The sequence below is a fragment of the Anopheles stephensi genome, chromosome 3 (assembly GCF_013141755.1).
Source record: "Anopheles stephensi strain Indian chromosome 3, UCI_ANSTEP_V1.0, whole genome shotgun sequence".
Classification (NCBI taxonomy): Eukaryota; Metazoa; Arthropoda; class Insecta; order Diptera; family Culicidae; genus Anopheles; species Anopheles stephensi.
In genome coordinates, this window is record NC_050203.1 from 87,245,726 (window position 1) to 87,267,078 (window position 21,353).

General features: G+C 46.2%; 1 protein-coding gene across 1 annotated transcript in view; it reads left to right on the forward strand.

The window, feature by feature from the left end:
- Positions 1-21,353, forward strand: part of LOC118514036 (LIM domain transcription factor LMO4.1) — a 169,093-nt gene that overhangs the window by 114,215 nt on the left and 33,525 nt on the right. The window contains exon 5 of the mRNA XM_036060513.1: positions 15,058-15,104. The gene's annotated coding sequence lies outside the window, so the exon portion shown is untranslated. The remainder of the gene's footprint in view (positions 1-15,057; positions 15,105-21,353) is intronic.

Genomic DNA, 21,353 nt, shown 5'->3' on the forward strand with positions numbered 1-21,353 from the left:
AGCGGACGTGCACGCCGAAGCACGCAGCAGCATAACCATAAAAACCGTTTACGGTGAACCGACCCCAAACCGACACCGAGGCTCTTGTGGCCGCACCGCGCTCGTTCTCTCCCATTCCCTACGCACGTAATGAGCTAATTTAGCTTAAAAATTTTCAACACTAATTGACAATTAAAAATCTAATTAAATTAACCGAGAAAACAAATTTTGGGCCACCGCGCTCCGGGACACACTCGCGGGGTTTCGGGCTCGCTTCCATCACCGGTCAGCATCGTGGACCTGACGACCCGGGCATGGATTCCCTCCGACGGTTCAGAAATAGAAGAAGAAATTGGATTCGATATTTTTTTGTTTGACACAGAAATTAATAACCTCCAAGGTAGATTTCGATTTGAGATCGATTCTCGAAAGAAAATAACATGACAGACAACTCCCAGATAATTGCATTGAGAGGTTAACAAACAATTTAAAAGTTGCAAAACAGTCGACTGATCTTCTTTGTCTAGGGTCAGAAGCAGTATCTCATCAATAATTATCCCACCATAAAAACCCCGTCATACATTGCCAATTCTTTGGCTCGCACCCAGCAAAAAAAAACCCTCGTAATCCGAAACCGGTCACAAATCCGATCGTTGTTTCCCGAATCCGCAAAGCCGCAACCTAATTAGGAGGTAGATAAGCGGATTTTCTCCTTTTTATTTGTCTACCCTCGTGCCCGGGTCCTCCCGTGCGGCACTTTGTTGTTGGCCAACGATCGTCGATCGCCGAGAAGATCGCGTCGAGGGCGCACAGTCTCATACCTCCTTCGATCGGGACCGTCAGATTAGAGACCGAGCTCCGCGTACCAGCTCCGTCCAAGGTCAAGAAATATTGGAACCGAAACGGACGATCGTCGTCCGATCGGATGCGCGGCCGAAAATGCGTATAGGAACCGACAAATAATAAGTCGGATTAAGTGGAATGGATTAAGGTTTTTTCGGCCGTTCTTTCATTTGGGGAGGTTGATCTAATTACGATAGCCATAGTTGGGCCGTCGAAAGGATGTCGAACCGCGAGCTACGAACATGGGAAATGGGAAGAGCTCAAAATTAGCATTAATCTTACGTGCGTCGTCCGGTTTGCCCTTACGCCACGCGTAATTAGGACGTAATTCATTTCTCGTGACGTGACCATTCTCCTGTTTTTCATCTCGTTCCGAAATTAGTTTCTTTCGCGGTTGACTCTCGCTTCGTTCGCTTATCATTTACAACATTAATCTTGAAATCAGTTGAAACACACAAATAGACTGCAGCTGAGGAGAGAGAGAGAGAGAGAATGAGAGAGAGAGGAAAAGATTGAAATTAAATGCATGTAAGGCTTATCTTATCGCAACGCTGGATAGGGAAACAAGGTTTTCATGCCTTTCGTAGCACTATTTTTCATTGATAACAGTTTGATTATGCTTGTGCTGCTTAATTGTTTGGATGGATGGTTGGAGTTAGCTCTTCAGATCACATGCAGCATATGGTTCCGAAATTCCAAACTCCCGGCGAACAAACCAAACGAACGACCCTCAGGACACAGGACGAAAATGTCTTAATGAGTTCCAAATTCCTTTTTTCACACATTTGCTCTTAATTTCGTCAATCAGCGTCCACCGGCCCCGGGTTTTGGTCCTGCGCCATCGAAACAATTCATTTATCGCTTAATTGTTATCGTCTTTGCTTTTCTCCTTCATGCGGTTTTCTCTTTCTTCGCTTAGTTTTTGACGGTTTTTTGTTATTGTTTTGTTGCTTTCTTTCCTGAGCTTAGCTTGTCTGTTTAGTGTCAGCTTTTATTAATCAACTTTCATTTTATTTAACTTACCGCTGCATTTTTACATATTCTCATCGGTTTATCTTTCATTATTATAATCGTTTAGCTTTGATGTGTTTTAAGAATATAATTGTCTACTTGTACCACACATCAATCGAGTTTGCTCCTTGTCTCTCGTAAACCCTGGCCATCAGCTAGAACCCTGAGATCCCTACCCATTACTAAGTGCACTTGGCGGACGTCGAGCGTTGAGCCACGGTGTACGAAAATCTAGAACTGAAAACCAAAACCACTCGCCTAATGAGCAGAACCACCTTCCCAATGCCAATTCCAACACGCGGCTTTGTCGTCAGCGCCCCTAAAACGAAACGAGTCCTTCTCGTCCGCCGGGCGTAGGGTGGCCAAGTGGGAAAGAATCGAACCGGAGAGTATGTGTGTGTGTGTATGTGTGTGTGTGAGTGATTGTGTCGCTGAGTCCGTAATGGCGTGCCGGTCGCGATTAGCGTATCGAAAAACGGTCGAGTACTGTTCTTGTGAATAATTGGAAGAAAAGCTATTTATTCCTTCATTTTTAACTCAGTATTCTTCAAAACTAGCTAAGAACCATGGACGATCAAAAATTGGATGCAGTTTAAATCAAATAAAATTCAACCAAAAGTCCTCTAGGTGGATCGGATCCGTCTCAGGGCAGCCGCGTCCGTCCCATTTGGCGACTTTCAAATTTATCTTGATTCCTTTTCGATCTAATTAAATTTGAGCGACACCTGAGGAGCGGAACGTGGTCGTCGTCGTCGTCGAACGGCTACAAGCGACCCTCAGAGACCCACCATCCAAAAGGGCCATGGCAAGCCGTGCGCGCCACGACGTGTTCCCTGGAATTGGCAGAGTGGAGGACCGCGGCAGGACCTGCAAGCTGGAGGACCAAAGAGTTGTGGAGACGCAGAATAAAAAAAATATGCCACTTCAGTGGTCGAATGCGAGGACGCATGGCTGCCGAACGACGATGCAAACGTGAGACAATAATCGGCGTTCGGCCACCGGACTTACTTGTGCTTGCTTGATTGGGTCGTCGACTCACTCGGGAGCTAATGAAGTAAACTCTTGGGCCACACGAGATCAGGTCTCGGCAGGGGAAGATGAGAAGTTGGAGCGAGGACCCGAAGGAAGGGATAAAAAATCAACAAACCATATAAAGCTAGCTAATGGGATTTTTTGTCCCCTCGTTGTTCGTGTCCGCAAACGATGCAGAAGTTGCGTGCCTCTTCCGCTTCGAGCTCGCGTCAAAAATTGAATGGAGGCTCCGTGCTTGGGCAGCTCTGAGCGTTTTTGAATATAATTTAGTCATAATGAATTCCGGCACTTGCCTGCAACGCAATAAAAATCCTTCCTGTAGAAAATGAGGTATAAACTTACGGCAAACAATTGCACCTTATAAGGCCTTTTCGGTTGCTGGCGACCGGGTGACTAAAGGGTTTGATCATTTCTGTCCGCCGTGCTCCCCAATCTCGCTTTCGGCAATGCGTATCCTTTTCTGGTTTGTTTGGTAAGGTGCGAACCTCTGCTACTGTTTCGCGTGGAAGATCTCGATTTCGGCATCTTATCACATTGCAGGGGGGAGTTGTAGGAATTGAGGGCTGGAAACCATTTTTGATGAGGAATTTGTAAATTGGAACCAATTCCGGAACCGGTCCCTGGTCCGGTTCGGTCCCAAGCTGACCGCATTTGATGCCGACAAAAGCCCGCTTTCGCGTGTCTCGTGTGTCCTACTCTCCGCTCCGCGGTTGGCTGCCCGGATGGTTTATGACCCGGTGCTCGCTACTTCATCAGGCGAAATTTTTAATTAATTTCTCGTGGTGCCCTGTCCAATGTCACTCACTGGTGGTGGCGACTGGTGGCAGAAAGTTTACAGCAAAAAACACGATCGGTAAACATTTGATTAGCGCATAAATTAGCACACAGCCATTGTGAGTAGGCTTGCTGTGGAAGGCCAGGCGAGCAGATAGACCAGATATTGGGTGGCTTAATTTCAGGTTTTTAGTTCAGTTAATTTAATTAAAAGAACCTCATTTTTTCTTATTATTAAAGTCCTCAATTTAGTTTATTAAAAAATCAAATTTATTTACCAAACTAGAACAAATCCATACGTTCTTCAGCTCGCCATATGGCGAAGAGCTTCAACGAACGGTTGATGCTACACATGCATCCATGGCTGTCTTCATCTGGTGAGAAAGGATGCCGCTTCTTGGGAAACGGAGCATGAGAAATTGACGATGCTTGATTAGCGAGCGGATGCTCCAATGTGCACTAATAGATGAAAGCACTAATGAATCGAGCTCCATTAGTCACCGATCCATCTACGTCCTTTCTAAGCCGAACGTTTCGATATCTCTCTACGAACACTAGCTGTACTGTCGGTGGCGTATGGACTTTATGGGAATAGTCGAGATATTTGGATAATTTAGGAACGACTTATAATTTTCCTTGTTGATATACTGGATGGTTTTGAGGTAACCAATTGTTTATTTCATTCTTCTACAAAGTTTAAACCCTATATCTTCCTCCTTAACTATTTTTTTAATAATTTCATGACAGTATTTCAAGAATATTTCAGTGGATCGAAGTCAAACCAGCACACGCAGTAGTTCTAGTGTAATCCAGTGTGAGCTTTCCCAACCTTCGGAGAAACTGCTGCCAGTTGTTCCCGAATGCCGCTAATGAGAATTTTCCTCCAACACTCCCGCCTCTCCTAGGCAAGGCCCTTAACGCTAACCTTTGCCCTCCGTCGCTCCAGATATTGGGATCGAACAGATAAGCTTTAGTGATAAGTTTTCGGTACCATCCGATTCCGTTTCGTCCATCTCTTCGCACACCATCTCTGGTGTGCTTACCCTTTTCTTCGCCTCGGTTCGCTGATGGTGATGAAGTTGAAGTTGAGTCGTCTCGAGTACGTAAGGCAAATGGTAGTAATTGTCAACGATGTGTCCCATAAATCGAACTACTTGCCTCTGGACGTTTGTTTGTCCTCACTTGCAGAAGACCCGTCTTTTTGAGTGGTTCTGGTCGGTCCATTTTGTTATTTAACTTTCGGAATTGATTTTTTAAACCCTATTTCGTTCAATATTTGAACAATCGTCATATCGAGGTATACATCGCCTGACTCTGTTCCCATACTGATAGCCGCATCTGCATTATTAATTGATAATATCACTAATATGACACAAAACACTCAACAGCTCGGTGCGACGCGATGAAATTATGATTCATTAAACCTCCCATCTCGAAAGTCCATTTCGAATTGGAAAGCTTCGCACACGAAAGCCTACGCACCCCAGAGCAGCTAGTGGTGGTGGCAACAGCAGTAGTATTAGCAGTAGTAGCCCAAGGCCATTCCAACCATCCATCCATCCATCCGTCCATCCGCCCGCCCAATCCATCTCCATTTCCACCGACACGGCACGACAGCCCAGAATGGGTGGCGGAGAGATGGCATCTCTCCTGGGGCTTTCCCAGTTCGACTCCCAAGACGCGGTGGCGTTGCCGGCGTGTACGAAGTTTAATTAAATTTAATTAAATTTGAATTTAATATATCAAAGGGAGATTGTCAAGCGATAAGAAAAGCGAGCGGCTGGAGGACGTCTCCGGTCTTCGTAGGGAGAAATATTGCCACCGTGCGCGTGTTGCTGCTGCTGCTGACAATGACGGTAATGATGATGATGACGACGATGATGGTGACGGTGGTGGTGTGGTGCTGATGCTGACAATTAAGCTAGTGTGCTCCTGGTGCTTTCTCATGGCGCACTGCTTCCTTCTTCAGATGCAAATTTAGCAAGTTAAGTGAGATAGTGCCGACGCCGATCGCTCCGTTTCTCGCTCGCTCTCCGCCTGATTATGCTCTCTTTCTACCATCATTAGTGGTCTCTAAAAGTCGGTATTCTCCAGCAGCCAGCACCTCGGTCGGCTGTGCTCTCGTTACAAAAAGCAACTAAACGGTAATGATGATGGCAAGCTGGCTGCCTGCCTGTGCCTGCCTGCCCTCCTTTTGTTCAAGGCTCCCCGAATGTGTCCCCGGCAACAAAACGCGCGAGACCCGCAAAACGATGAGACACTGATCACGCGTCGGAGCTGATGATGACAATAATGCTAACGATGTGGTTCCTTGCCTCCCACTCCTGGCCAACCCTCTTTCCCCCCCCCCCCCCCCCCCAGTTGGGTTGTGTGGGTGGGTTGTGTATGTGTACCCCCGAAAGGAAGAGGAACACTGCACCACGCTCAACTATAGCGCCTTGGTCTGGTCTGATCAGCCGTTGGGTGATGTTGAAAACTGCTTCCGGAAAATGAGGACCCGGTGGAAGAGTTGGTTGTGGACGCAGGTGGACGAAGGCTCTCGAAATCGAAGTAATTGGATGCGAAAGGAGCGAACTGTTGCGAAGTTCAATTGATAGCACGACGAAGAGAAAGTGAGAGAGAGAGCGAAAGAGAAAGAGCGGGAGTTGATTGAATGAGAGAAAGAGAGAGCGCGAAAACGGAGTCCTGCGGATTGTATGATAACGCAGCAGGACAGCCAAGGACTGACATTAGTTTTCGGGACGGGGTTTTTTGTCGTTTCTGGTGCTCTTCTGACGTTTGAGAAAGTTGTTGGTAGAAATAATGGATTTTATTAGACCCTTCGCCCTTCAAGAATCTACGGTGAGGACATTGGAGACGAGATATCAGAATTTGATGGTCTGAAGTTTTTATTTGAAATTAGCAGAACTAATAAATTAGAGGTCGTATAAATATTTAATTCATCTTTTATTTAAAGACCCTCTCACTTGAACATCTCATACTACTTAAACGTCTCACACTCAGAATTCTAGTGATTTATGATCGTGCTGCTCCATTCAATAATGAAACTTTTTCCTCTTATTTGTGATAAGCCAATAAAGCCTTCACACCGATGAACATGATTCAATTTTAATCCCCACTTCACATCACAAGTGCCTTTTGCAACTTTATTAACTCAAACTTCATCAACCCTGGCTGCATTCTGGCAGTGCTGGTCGAGCCCTAACCGGCCGTTCGCCATTATGCTCCAACATCATCCCGTACGGATGTATGAATTTATGTCACTCTCCGGTACCGAAAAACTTGGGCCTCCCCGGGAAAATGCACTGCACCAATCGTGCTGGTGCAACACCCGGCAGTTCGACGAGATACGGGTTCCCCGTAGATAAACGCATCTCACCACTCCCCAACAGAAGCCCATCGTTATGACTACGGCAAACCGGGGTGCATCATTTCTTTGTCCTCTCCCGTGTCCCGGGAGCTGGATGCGTCCACCACCGAATGTGTTATGCTAGACTGCGGAGAATGTTTCGCATCCTTCTCGTCGGCAGTGCGATTTTTCGGACAAAGCCTTTCGGGACGGGAAGGCGAGCCTACGCGCTCAACAGATAAAATTTGAGTAAAATGAATGATAGCGCGTGCATGCAACGCTGCAGCCCTCGTGACACACGGGTACGGAACCGGGGAACCCTATCGAATCGCTTTAATTAGTGCCGTCCGTCTATTGAGTACCGGACGACTGCTGTGGACGATGCTTTGGACGATGGTGACCGAACGACGCCTCAGAATCGTTATGCATTATGACTCATTATTATTATTATTGCGGATCGGGTATGAGTGAGCGTGTGTGGCGACGCCTCTGCTGGAAACTGACGGGCAAGGACTTGTGAACCGGACCGTTGGATGTTTCCGTCAAACCGCAATCAGTCTATCGTTCGTCGGTGGTGTATCATGATATTGATCCCCGTTTGGAGAGTCGGACGGGACTGGACAGAGTTGGCGTGAGCGGTGGGTAAGGAAACAATTAAATGGATGCAACACCAGGAAAACTGATACTTACCGTTTCGCTTTCCAGAATTGAGATTTTATTTTGTTTGTTTTGAAAATTACTAAGTGAGTGTTTTAAGTTTGTGCCATTCTTTTATGTCAGTTGACTAAGAGGAAATAGCACTTTTTTATCCTTTTGGACAATCATCAGGATATTTGAATTAGCGGCAATGGCTACAGGATATCTCTCTTTTCAGGTAAACATACTTGATACTGCTAGCAGTAGTGTACTGGCCACTATGCTTATTTTATCTTATCACTACGGAAAGCTATCCCAACTGTCCTGAGAATTCAACTGAGAAATGCTGCAAAAGTGCATATAGTCTTTATTATTCTTCTCCACGGATCCTGTAAATAATAAATTTGGAAACTGAAATATTATCCAAAGCGAACAAACGAGAGTTAAAAATGACACGCTGTCGGATAAAACGTTTAAAAAATTGTCCAAACTTCCTGCTTTTGTGCGGGAATCCTCATTTCCATTACCAGAAACATATGCACATGGTCCATATTAGAACGGGTCGAACTGCCATGTGTGAGCCATGACGTTTTCATCCATTTTCTCTTCTCTGTTTTTTAACATCCTTCTTTATGTTGCATTTGTTCTTGCTGGAACAGCATACGAGTCGATCCATTTAACTCTTTGTTCCTCTATTTTTAATCCATTTCTGTTTGCCTTTCGCTCTCTCTCTCTCTCTCGCTCTTTCTCTGGGTCTCGCTCGCTATTCGATTTGATTGTTATTTATTTTAATTAAATTAAAATTTAAAATATTTATTTCGACGCGATCTCCACTTTTTATTTCCCTTTTGTGTGTGTGTGTGTGTTGTTGATTGATTTAATACCCCCATCTACATCGTGTGACAAAGTGCCGTACCGAGGAGTCCTCGCGTTTGCCTCTCTATTGCCATTCGATTTTATTAATTGACGGTGAAAACCTCACAGACAAACTTCGGTGTGGCGGGACAGGAGGGACGAGGAGCACGGTGTCAATTTCTACGCGAATCTTCAACGGCAGCAGTGAAAAGCCCACCGTTGCGTACCTTTTTTGCTGGCAACCGAAAAGGGCCGTATTTAATTAGTCGGTTGGTTGGATGGTTGGTTGGGGCGACGAGCAGCCTAAAGCGTTCGCCCGGAGAGTGAGCGAGAGTGAGCCCGGCGATGCCCGGCAAGCTTAAGTGCTGAGCCTTGCGAGAAAATCCACTTCGCTCCCGGGGCTAAACTAAATTTCCCAATGAAAAGCTTTTCCCGCCCGTCCGTGCGTCCGCCCGCTTACAGCTGCACCGTCCGGACCCTTCCGTCTCAGCGAGCCCAGCATCGGGTGCTGGCGAAGTGAATGAATTCTGGTGAATTTAATGAAAAGTGAAATCAGAACCCGACGTAGACGACGGATTCGGTGAGCGATGTGCGCGCGCGGAAGATGAGATTTCGCCGGTTAATTGTTTCCTGTGATGATTGATGATACAAGCACCAACTCTCCGGTGCTGTATCCACGTAGATAACTGCCCTCCCGCGATGTCCTAGGGCGAAAGGGAACGGTGGCAGCACGGGCCGGCCCGGGACGTAATTAGTGAATTATTTACATTTCCAGTAATTAGCAGGATTTGCTCTACACAATAGATTGATGTTTTCCATTCGAGCGAGAAGCGATAGCAGCAATCTTTCGCGAGACAACGCCACTCCCCTGCCCACCAGAGTCCTGCGTTTCGTCTCCGTCACCTATGCTTCTAGGATGGCAAAGAGTTTTTGGGACGAATTTCAATTAATATCTAATCAGTAACGTTGAGCACGTCAGTCAACGCGGGGTGTCGTATCGTGGTGTGTAGAACGAGGTTGACGCATTTGTTAATTTTAGTAGGCGCTGATAATTGGAGCTCCATACATAGGATATTCATACTGATATAGAAGCTATTCAGGACTCCTCAATATTTCTCAGCTAATTGTCTTCCACAATACACACATTAAGTTCCAACACAGCTTTCTTCGATACATCCTTCAGAATCCTTTCATGCAACGGCTCCAATTGATCTCGCGTCGAATTCTTGTGCCACGTTCTGAAAGCAAGATCTCGCAATAAACATCTAATTAGCAGCAGGTCCTACCCTTCGCAAAGCAAATGCGTCTTGCATAGAATTCCGCGAAATTATTTAACCCTTCAGCTGCTCCAAATCAAAACCCAACCAACCGTCTCCATATACTCCCCCAAAAAGAGATTGCTAAACGTGATATAGTAAAGCATTAGGTACGCCCGCGAGCCACCTAATCTATTGACAATAGTAGTGGTCCAACATTACATGGCCCGGGTTTGGGAAAATGCGTCCGGCTTTGATCTATTAGCCAGAGATTACAGTCAGCTATCGCTCTTTCTCTTTCTCTCTCTCTCTTTCTCTCTCTCTCTCTCTAGCTGTCTCTCTGTCCCGTATTTCGTCTAATTGAAGCTTTCATCAAATCAATCAAATTTACGGCGAATTTCGAATCGCCACAGGACGATGATGCTGCTGATGATGATGGAGGAGGCGTTTTAATTATTAAATATTCAGCTCGACCGGGCGTTCGATGTTTGGCGAATATGAATTCGATCGACCGAGTTGCGGCCAAAACTAAATTGACACGAAGTTCGAACTTTGTGTGTGTGTGTGGGTTGGTTGGTTATTGATTAGTTGTAAGTCTTCTCGACTGGTAGTGGGCGCTTATGGTGAACTTAATTAAATTTCTAAATAATAATAACAATACTCCACCAACGAGCCATCTGAATCAAAAGAAGCGTGTTCTAAGATGAATATTTCGTTTTCGGTCGGACCTCAACACTGTTACAGCTAATGGTGGGGAGGGGGTACCACGTAATCGTTTCTAAATGAGCGGAAACGAAGAATTAAATTGAAATTAGGAGAGGACCATTGTGAACTGGTTTTTCGGCGTGATATAATGGATGGCAAAACGAACTCCAAGAACCGGACCGGGGCCATGCAATTAAAACATATTTAGCTTCTCAAATTATTTCTCCCGTGGTGGGAGTTAGTTTATTTGGTGTTTCTTGTTTTGTTTCGGAAGACAGTTTTCTTTTTTTCATTCGTGTAATCCTTTTCGGAAAGTCATTCTCTACCCTTTTGGAGGAGGCTAAAGACCGATTATTAAAAGCACATTAGATGCACCTAAATCTGACGAGGAATATCAACAAAATGCACTCCGAAACATCGCCTTAATGTGCAGGAAGACTTCTTGGTAAGGATGGCTTGGTTTTTTTCAGGATCGATTCGTCCTCCGACTCCAAGTACGGCACCCAGCCTGGATATTGACTGGCGGAAATGCTTGGCTGCGAAAGTTTTCCTTCCACAAAACGCACCAAACCAAGGCTCGCTAAACCCCTTTCCTATTGCGCCCTGTCCTGTAGAAGACTTTTTCGGGCGGTCGGATGGAACTACTTCTGCTTCCTCCCTAAAACTGTTTGGAGGATCCCCAATTTTCCACCACTTTCCGCGTTACTGCGCTGCGTTGGCGTGCCGAGTTCCGGAAGGGGATCCAGGAAAATGGTGGACGGGGAAAACATGGTGCAATACAAACGCGCGTTCCGTCGTGTGCCAGGGTGAAGCGATGCTCGCCCGAGACATTGGGAGAGATAAAATTTTAATTAAAAGCATCACGGACAAAACTGAAACATGCTCACTCCATCGCACAGTCCTCGTGCCGATGCTCCGTGGCCGTGTCGCTGTCTCGTCGCCCCGTCCTTCCATCCCGTTCGGAACCGATTGGACAGACACGCGGATATTATTACCTACCCGGGCGTTGGTGGCCGACTTTTCTAAACCTTGGGCGGAAAATTGCCCGCTCGCTTTGGAGACTGCCGGCGAAAGGATTCAGAGCAATGAGGACGAGGCCGAGACGCACCACGCTCAACCACCAAAAAACTGCTGGAAATTGCATTTGGTACGAAACAATGGTGTCAGAATCGGATGGTACAGCCGAGTCAGTGCCCGAGTTCTTTAGCCGGAACAAGGGGTTGTGCCTGTCGGATCGGTATCATTGAGTCGGAATGGTATCGCTTTTATGATTTTATTTCCCAGTTTCTCGAACCCAAAATTGAATATTCATTACACAAGTAACAAACATCCGGCCGGGAGAGGGGTTGGTGGAGATCCTCGCCCCACCCAAATCTAATTACATTAAGTTTTATTTTATCAATTTTGTGAACCAATTAAACTCCAATCGTTTTATGGTTGTTTAAACGCTTTCACCCAAACAACAAGGAGAGCAACTGTCTGCCTGCTCCTCGTGTGATCCTTCGCGATTGGAACGGGCGAGTTCTATTGCTCCACAACTTTTCTTGGTGCCAACAAAAAACACACACAGAGGGTGTCATAATTAGCCTTGGGAGCTCCGTTCGCATTTCACCCTTATAATGAACGAAAAACGATCCGAGTTTTCCTCAATCCCACAGGCGGCGGGTTGTGTGTCACGTGAAAGCGCCGCTGTCTCTGGGGTAAACACGAAACTCGCTTGGGACGCCCTTAGGGGGGACATGCAGCAGATAATTAGTTATAAAATTATAGCGAATGTACATTTTCGCGTATTGTTATTATCGCCTTTTTCTGTTGCTGCCTTTCTTTAATTATATGCCCACGTGCACGCGGACTCCCCATACGCAGACTTCCGGCCTCTTCACTCCACGTTTCCAGTAGCTGTCGCGAATCCTTGTGCTGGGCGAGATGTGTGAGAAGTTTAAGTTTCTTCACCGGGACAACGGAGCACATCCTAGAAACTGTTTTTCTCTTCATCCGGCGCCTGATTTTCCACCGACCGACTTGCTCGAGCAGAAGTCGCGTGAGCAGAGTGTGGATGCTCACCACCCAAGTCTCGCATCCATCCTTCATCCCCCCACGATCAAAACACGGGCCGGGGATGAAGGACCGCAGTAAGCAATAAGAATAACAACGATAATAGTAACAGTGGTAGCGCATTTAATTACGTTCCGAACTGGAGCAAAATGGACAGCATGCAACCCCACCGACGGTTCCGTTGGGTCCGTTTCGGGAACCAGCGAAAGGATGCTGAAGAAAACTTCCTCGCTTCTTTTCCCCTCCTTTTTCCCCGCTCACTCTCTCGTGTGAAGTTTTCTTGGCTAAAGGACGCGAGGGAAGAAAATGGTTCGCAAACATCTCCCTTAAAACCGCGTGGCTGTGAAGCTGCGATGATGGTGATGATGATGATGAGGTGAGAGCAGATGAGATGCGCGCCATCTCACTCGCCCTTTTTATTCGAGCTCGGATCTCATCTCAGGTCTTTTTTGTGCGTTCGGGAAAAACGGGGAAACGTCTTTCTCACTCTTGCTAACGTGTGGACTTCACGTCGAGGGTTTTGGGGAGGAACCGTATCCGAGCGGAGCAGGGAAAACGGTTTCGGTCGGAACGTGGGTTTGACAAGTTGGCGTGAAAATAATTAACGGAAAAATAATTGGATTCATTAAAGTTGCAAAGTTGTGTATTTTCAAACCGAGGGAGAGCTCCATTGGGTGCAAGGGGATGCGGGTGTGGGGAGTGGGGACGAGGAGAGCCATCTTGAGGGCCTGGGTTGAAGAGAGGAAGGGTCTGTCTTGCCGTGCAAAGTGACCGATACCCGAAGCCTGGCTGGCTGGCGCGTTTGTGATTATTCGCAGGAATATGAGGCCTTCCCAACCTTGTAGTCGTACTCTCGCATCGTTATCACCATTTCCCAGCTACCTGGTCTGGAGAGTTGTTTATTTTTTGTTTTTTTGTGATGCTGTCAGGAGGATCCGTGTGGCAATCATGTATGACTTGAGTGAGGGAAGCAGCCGGAGGAACTCTGGTTCTCCTGGATGATAAGAAAGAGACGGGTCTTGCATTTAATTAGCTGTGCACCAGACTGTCCTAACATATGGTGGCTTGACCTTCCGGGGATTTTCTTTGATAGGTGGAGTTACGGGGCGGACAATATTTGTTTGTTTATTAACCATCAACGAATTGACTATTAAAAATCGTATAAGGTTTGTAATATAGAAGCAATGATCTTTTGGGCTACTCCGTTCGATCACCATGATCAATCAAACGATTGAAAAGAGATCTTTACAGCGTCCTCATCTTCAAGTCTTTAATAACTAAGCTTTCTGGAAACAAATATTTAGATAACGAATTTTAGAACTCAATTATTCGACCAAAAACGGACATGCCTCGTGTGAGCCAAGTGAACATCTGACATCCAACCGATGCGCTCAGCTGGGGCGACACCGGGATGCTTTTCTTCTCATCTCAGTAAATCGCGGGCGTGACGTGTTACACCGACGGAGAAGGAAGTCGACGACCAGACAGAGGGAGCGAGGAGGGGGGGAAGTTGCGAAAAAGATAAACGCCAAGGCGCGATTGCCTCGCCGGTGTAAAGCAGCAGTTAATTAGGACTTGAAAAATTAATGAACATTGCTGCTGCTGCTGCTGCTGCTGCTGCTGCTGCTGCTGCTGCTGTCGGCTGTGCAGGAACTGGCTGCAACTTGGCTGCTCGAGCTTCGTCTCCACAAGTACGATTGGTGCTGTCCTCCGTCGTGACGATCCCCACCGGCGCAGCTCTCCATCCCTCGCACGCAGCTTAAACTGATTTGCTTGTGTCGTTTGTTTGTTTTTTCTTTTGCTCCCAGTCCACGCTCTGCACATCGAGCACTTGCATGGCCCACTCCGGAGATGTTGCTGCTGCAGCCACTCGTCTAATGGTATGTGCCGTGCCAGTTTTGCCACCCCCATCCGCATTCATTCGCTTCCGATTCGAAAAACGCACCACCATGTTCCGTGGCCGTGGTGGAGTGGGTGGTCAAAGTATTTGAATTTATTTTTAAAGGGCGCAAGAAAGGGACACAATACGCGCACACTCTTCGTGCGAAATAGGAGGACGGCGAATGCAATAAAAGGAAGCGAGATGGGAAGGTTTTAATTGGAAGAGTTGGATTTTTAATTAATAAATAAATGCCATGCAATTTACATGTGCGCGGGGGCGTGAGAGATACAACAGCAGGTTGGCGCATTTGGGTGCGAAGGGTTATCGAGCGCAAGGGAGGGCTAGTAGGGGGCAAGCAGTGGGGTTGGTAGGTGTGACGGTGATGGTATGCAATGTTGCCAATGTTGTTTACCAGCTCGGCGAGAGTGAGCTGCAATCGGTGTTTCTGGTGTGGTTCCACTCGCTCTGTTTGTCGATCACGATCTGCTCGGGGCTCGGGTGTGCATAAGCATCGCATCGACGACGAACGTGCATACAGGAGAGATGTGCTGATGGGTGTTGATGCATTGCTTCGATTTTTCATTACCCTTTGACCCTTGCGGGAAGCAGAATTCATTAACAGATTAGAAACTGTTCGTTGCTATAAATTAACCGCTGTTTCCTTTTTGTTCTCATTTCAGAATTTGCTATAAAATTTGAACAATTCGGAGAGGGAGAGTCCTCACAGGTAAGAATAAGGAGGAGGAGGAAATGGGGAGACTTTTGTGGAGCATTCAAAGGATAGTCTGCCATGATTATTGCAAAGTTCAATTGCCAATATATCCTCTCACAGATCAAAGAACATACAAATCTCATTCGTAAAGCACCAGCTCAAAATTTGACTCTGTCCGTATCGGTCCCACTTGCCATAAGTTGGATCCAAAAACGGGAAGTAAGCAAAACCCATAAGATTGGTCCTCCGTTGGTGTTGGTACATGCACAACACCGTGCCTGTTGCCGTTGCATCCATCGACGATCGACTTCTTGGCAACGGCTCAAACGGGGCGCGCTCCGTCTACCGTGCATTTTGGCCGTGAAGGAAAATGAAAGCAGATTTAATTTCCCAACTTCCCTCCCTGTGCGCGCATTGCCACCTTCGTTTCCTTCCCCTGTCGTCCAAAACTCGGTGCCAATTAACTCCATATGGCAAGAAGAAGGGTTGATTCTTATGTGTGTGTGTTTGTGTGTGCACGCACTCTCCTTCTACGTGAAGCAGGCAAAACCCTTACAGAAGGAAAAAAAGGGAAATGGATGAAATCTACTCAAATCTGCCGTTCCTACCGTACCGAGCAGCGCCAGTATGTTTGAAGATTAGCTGCAATCTGGAAAAAGTCCTTGCCTCACGTTGCCCTAATCCCCTTGCCTTCGCCTGGTGTGTAAGATTACGACAATAATTAAAGCGAAACAAAAGAAAGCGCAAAAAAGCGCTCTCGCCCATCTCAAGAACTCATCAAGAAGCGCGCCCGTGTGTGTGTGAGTTGAATGAAAGATTCTATATTTTAATTTAAATTAATTAAGTTTTTCAAAAAACACTCGTCCCGCTCGTCAGGATCTTGGCTGTGGTGCGTGTGTGAGACGGTGACGCAAGGTAGAGGACGACGATGCAGATAAAACGGGGTAGGACGGCCCGGGTGAGGAAGTTTTAATCGTTTCGCGCGTATGTGTGGATGGCTGCATGGCTGTATGTGTGATGTGAAGCAGGAGAGGATCTTACTAAATTAAAGCAATTGTTGGCCTCGTTGCTGTTGTTGAGAGGAATCTGTTCCTTTTGGTGGAAAAATCAAGCGTTTTCTTTCTTTTCTTTTTCAACACTGAATGAAAAGTGTATGGAAGAAAGGAATACGATTGTGAAATTATTTGAAACTTGATGTTGCAATGCCCTAAGAGCTTAATTAATACAAGGGAATATGTATAAATTAGGGAAATCCAGGAAAATTTACTTCGAACGCTCCACGAATACAATTGAAAAAGGAGATAATAGATGTGATTTGCTGACATTTTTTCATTTGCTACCACATAACAGGAACTTATCCACTAATATGGAAGTAAATGAGTGCACATTTCCGCGATTAGCTGAAGCATTAAGCCGTACACACCGGGCGTGCCTGTGCGTAAGAAAGGGAAAACAGAAAGGCATTTGATGAAAAGTTATGAACCACCGATGGAGGAACGCAACCAGCCCGGGATTGACATCGTCACCAGCTCCAGTTTTCTTCTCGCGGCCCATATAAGATCCTGGTTCCTGGTTAAATTTCCTGCCTTCCCCTGTTCAATTTAGCCCCTTCCCTCAGCCACCCCTATATTAACCTACTTCAAATGGTTCAATCCTTCCACGCAACTTATCTAGTCAAAGTTGTTCCAACACGTCCACACACACACACACCACTCATCCATTGGGCAGACAGACCTTCCGAAAGGCTTCAGCGCATTAAACGGATTAAGGAAGAAAGTTGTGCGTTTTTAGGGCATTTTTTTCCTTTCTCTCTCACCCAGGACTTGCTCTGCAGTACACCGCAATACACACCGCTGTGCCGTTAAATTGCTTACTTACCAAGAAACGAGGGACCATTTTTTTCTGTTTTTTTGTTGGTAAGGCGAATGAGAAGAATTTTAGAAGAAAACTTTGCCGGAAGCGGAAGAATCCTTAGAATATGGTTTTTGGAAGAACTCTGGGGAGCATCGCTCGGGTGGGATGAGTGAGTGTGAGAAGGAAGAAAAATTAAAAATGTTCCCTTCCTACGCTCCCTCTTCCGAGACATGCATACGTCTCAACTCTTTAAAGACATCAACCTGTAGGTTTGATGCGACACACTGGTGAGAGAAGGACCAGACGGGAAGGCTGGAAGGCACTTAGGGGGCTAATAATATCAATTAACTGAGCAGATGGTTTTCGGTGTGGAAACCGGGTCTGCTTTTTTTGCTTTCTTTCGTTGGAGGGCTTTTAAAAAAGTTTAATCAAGAAATTGAGCGAATTGGAGTTGATTAGGAAAAGAGTTGATAACGCGATAATAAATGGAGTGTTTTCGTGTGATGCTCCCTAAGTTGAGAATCGGGCTGTGACTTGGCTTGTTCAAGAGGAAATGAATATATTCGGATCATTTATTATACTTATTTTTTGAACTTGTACGATCAGCTTAACTTGATGTGCGGGTAAACCAAGTCAATGTATCAAGCCTTCTTGGGGTTATAGAGCCCGAAAAGTAAGAACATGCGGATATCTATCTACTTCCATCAAGCCTATCTTGGTCTACAAACTTAACTCAACTTAGAAAATATATACTCCTTAAAGTATCAGCTTCCTTGCTGTACAATTATGTTAAATTAGTAATTAAAGCTTCTCTTCAATCCAACATCTTCCCTTCAAATCGAACATTGAAACTATATGAAGTTAATTGAAAAAGAAAATTCAATCACCAAAGACAGCACCAAAGTAAACTTGTAACCTCATCTTCCCTCGGCCAAATCTAAGCCCTAAGTCACTTTTTTCGGTCAACTCCCGGACACTTTCCAATCACGTTTTCCGCCGCGCGTTCAATATGATAAATGGACCTTCTTCTTGTTCTCGGTCTCACTCGCACTTTTTGTGGAGAGAAATCATTAGGAAAATGATCTGGTGTGGTACGGCTGCTGCTATTGCTACCGCCAACGAGGCAGCCACCACCACCGAGGGGTTGATTAGGGTTGGGGCAAGGGTGAGAAAAACTGGGTGGAAGCAATCTTACGGTATTTATCGAATTCGTTCAACCCGAACTCATTTCAATTAAGATCAATTGTTTCATACTAATTCAGTTTTCGTACGAATGACAATGATGATGATGATGCCGTGCCGCCGTGGAGTTAGCAGACGAACGAGTCCGTCCTGCTCGCCGAGAACGAGAGGTGAACGGAACAACAACCCTTAGCGGGTTGCCTCGTTTTATAGTGAAATTCCATCAATCATCCCCCATCGCTTCGTGCCTGACGTCTGCCTGTGTCCCTTTGCTGCCCAATCAATTGCGGTTCGAGACCGGAATCAAATGACTCAAGCCTTTGTTACCACCACCATCACCACACGCAAGGGACCGATTGTCGCATCTCCCGGGCAATCAGAAGAACCTACTCTACTCATACACACACATACAGCTTCCTTCTTTTGGGGACACTGGCAGCAACGGTTTCGCGTCTTTGTTTACTTATTTTCTAATTAACATCCGTCCCTCAATCAAATTTTCTCTCCCGGTCGGCCGGGTGTGCTTCTCCTTCTGTAATCTTTCTTCAGGCTGGCACGAGTGCCTGTGCGACTGCGATGGCGTGTATACTGTTGTACGCCCACATTCAAACGTGTGTGCGCGTCGCCAGGTCGTTCGTTAGTCCTGAGAACAGCGAGCGAAAAAGGATGTGCTGCTGCTGTGGTTTGCCGTTCGAAAGAGCCCAACCGTCCCAAGGACGCCTACTCCCTTCGGTTGGAGCAGCAATTCGGTGATGCTGTTTTTTGTTCTTCGCTTTTCCCTCTAGCACAATTCAATTAGTGCTAAGCGCGGTGGAAAAAGGGAAGCGGTGAAATGATCTTCGCTAGAAAATTGACCTCACTTGGGGGGCGATGGCGGACGCGGTGGGCTTAGATTTTCCGGCGCTTCCTTTACGACGAGCGTGGTGGCGGATATCATCGGCATCGATAGCTTATTCGCGTTCTCAATTACATTATGCGCTGTTCTAATCGTGCGATTAGTGGCCCCTTTTGCTAACGATGGCCAATGGGAGTGTTTTTTTTGCCTTTGTTCAGGTGAAGTAGGGATGGTTTTAGATTATTTGTGCATTAAAATATTATGGCCGTACAGAGATAATCATCTATAATAACGACTTGGAGGAATTGGACTGTGTTTTATAGTTGAATGCTTTTTATAGGATGGAAGTAGTGATAAAAATTATTCAAAATATCTTGAACTTTAACCAAATAATAGATATCTTCTCTGCAAACCTAACAAAAACAATTTACAAATATGAATTGGATTTAATGAAAATTGTTCCCATTCCCTCGAACATCGACAGCTTCGGCAGCATTTAATGAATTCCCTTTGGAGACCGCTCGCTCCAAATTGCCGTTATGTGGAAGACCGTCCCCAAGAAAACGATTAGATTTTTCCTCATACTCCACGAGGCATGGCAATTGCAAAGGCTAGGACGCGAGGACTAGAAACGAGCATCAGCCGGAGCATCAGCACCGGCAGCTCCAGGATTTTCCTTCTTCGTACAATTTTCTCACCCATTCCGCCTCACACACTCACACCGAACTCGCTCACTCACAAAGCGTTCGCGCGAACTTTCCTGGAACTGTCCCAGCATCCTAAGGAACCGTTTTCCACATGTTTCTTCACTCTCTTGCGAGCAGCACACACACACACCAAACATCCAGACGAAAAAAAGAAGAAGGAAAAACGCTTTCCTTCTCGCTCACTCACCGCCTGTCTCACTCTCGCCCCAATCCCCACACCGCACAATAATGATAATTAAATTTTAATTAAAAATTTATGTCATTTTAACAAGAAGCTTATTAAAAATTGAAGGGTTGAATTAAAATTTTCTAATTAATGGTATGCCCGTCGTTTTTCCCTCCCCAGCTTTCCAATTCACTTCTGCCTCTGCTCCACCCACTCACCTCCTACTGGGTTGGGGATTGGGGGCCAGCAGCGGGATGGTTGTTGCAGCCATTTTTATCCTTTTGGTGTACCGAATTTCTGCCGGGCTAATGGGATGTTGTTGATTGAAATGGGATGCTGTTGGAGTGGGCTTAAATGGGGGTTGAGGGGTGGTGGGGTGGTGATGGTTCTTGAGGGGGAGGGTTGGGTGAGAAATGAAGCAAAAGTTTCCTGCGCTCGTGTTACGCGCGTAATGAACGAGCGAACGAACGAACGGAACGCCCGTTTGGGGTACAACGATTGGTGAAGCGCGTGTCCTTCTCTGTTTTGTGTTTTGGCTGGCGTCAAGTGCGCTTTAGCGGAAACAGTGTGATACAATTTTAGTTAAATTGTTGGCGATTGATAATAATAAATCGTTTAAATTATGTTTACTTTGTGATTTAAATCTCAAAAAATTAGAAGTTAACAAGGCTCTGGTGGCTGTCAGTAACTGTTAAGTCTTAGTTGCTTCATCTCATTCGAACTCCAAAGTGATTCTAAAATACAAACGTCTTCCAAATATCGTCACCCTTCTCCAAGGCCCGCAGTCTTGTTTTCGAATGGAAGCAATTAAATTTTGTACAAACAAAATGTTGCAACTATTGGCAAAACATTCCCGAGACCAGAGTCCTCCTTGGTGGATAGGACGCCGTGTCGCGCCATCCTGTACGATTGCGGGTGCGTTGAGCGATCTACCGGGAGCTTAGACGTCCCTTTGCATTTGGCCGTATTTCAATCGGTGTTTCGATTTCGATCCTTCGAGCGTCAAAGGTCGCTGCTCACACACACACACACACACACACACACACACACACACACACACACACACACACACAGACCATCATCGTCATCATCGGGAAAACCCTTCCCTTAGTTGCGTTGCAGGCAGGTTCCAGGAGGTTTGTAAATGACTGAACTTCTGTCTGGACTCTGGCAGTAAGTAAGGTATCGGGAAGGGGGGAAAGCGAGGGAGAGGGACGATGGGAGACACGCTGTCTGTGCTTCCGATTTTCCCCTCTTGTTTTCTTGCTGGGGTAAGGGTGAAAGCAACTCTAATCGCTTTCCAGTCGCGTTTTCCCGGCTGCACAGTTTTCCTTTTACGGCCAACGGAACTGGTGGTGGTGGGGGAGGTGCTGGAATGTTGACCGGTGTGGGGTGATTTTCCGGCCAGCTATAGTGAGACTCGTGATGACCGAGAAAGGGAGGTAGTAGGATGAGGAACGTCCGTTTTCGGCTCAGGATCGTTCGAAGTTCGTTCATTACGGTGTGCCGGTGGAGAATTA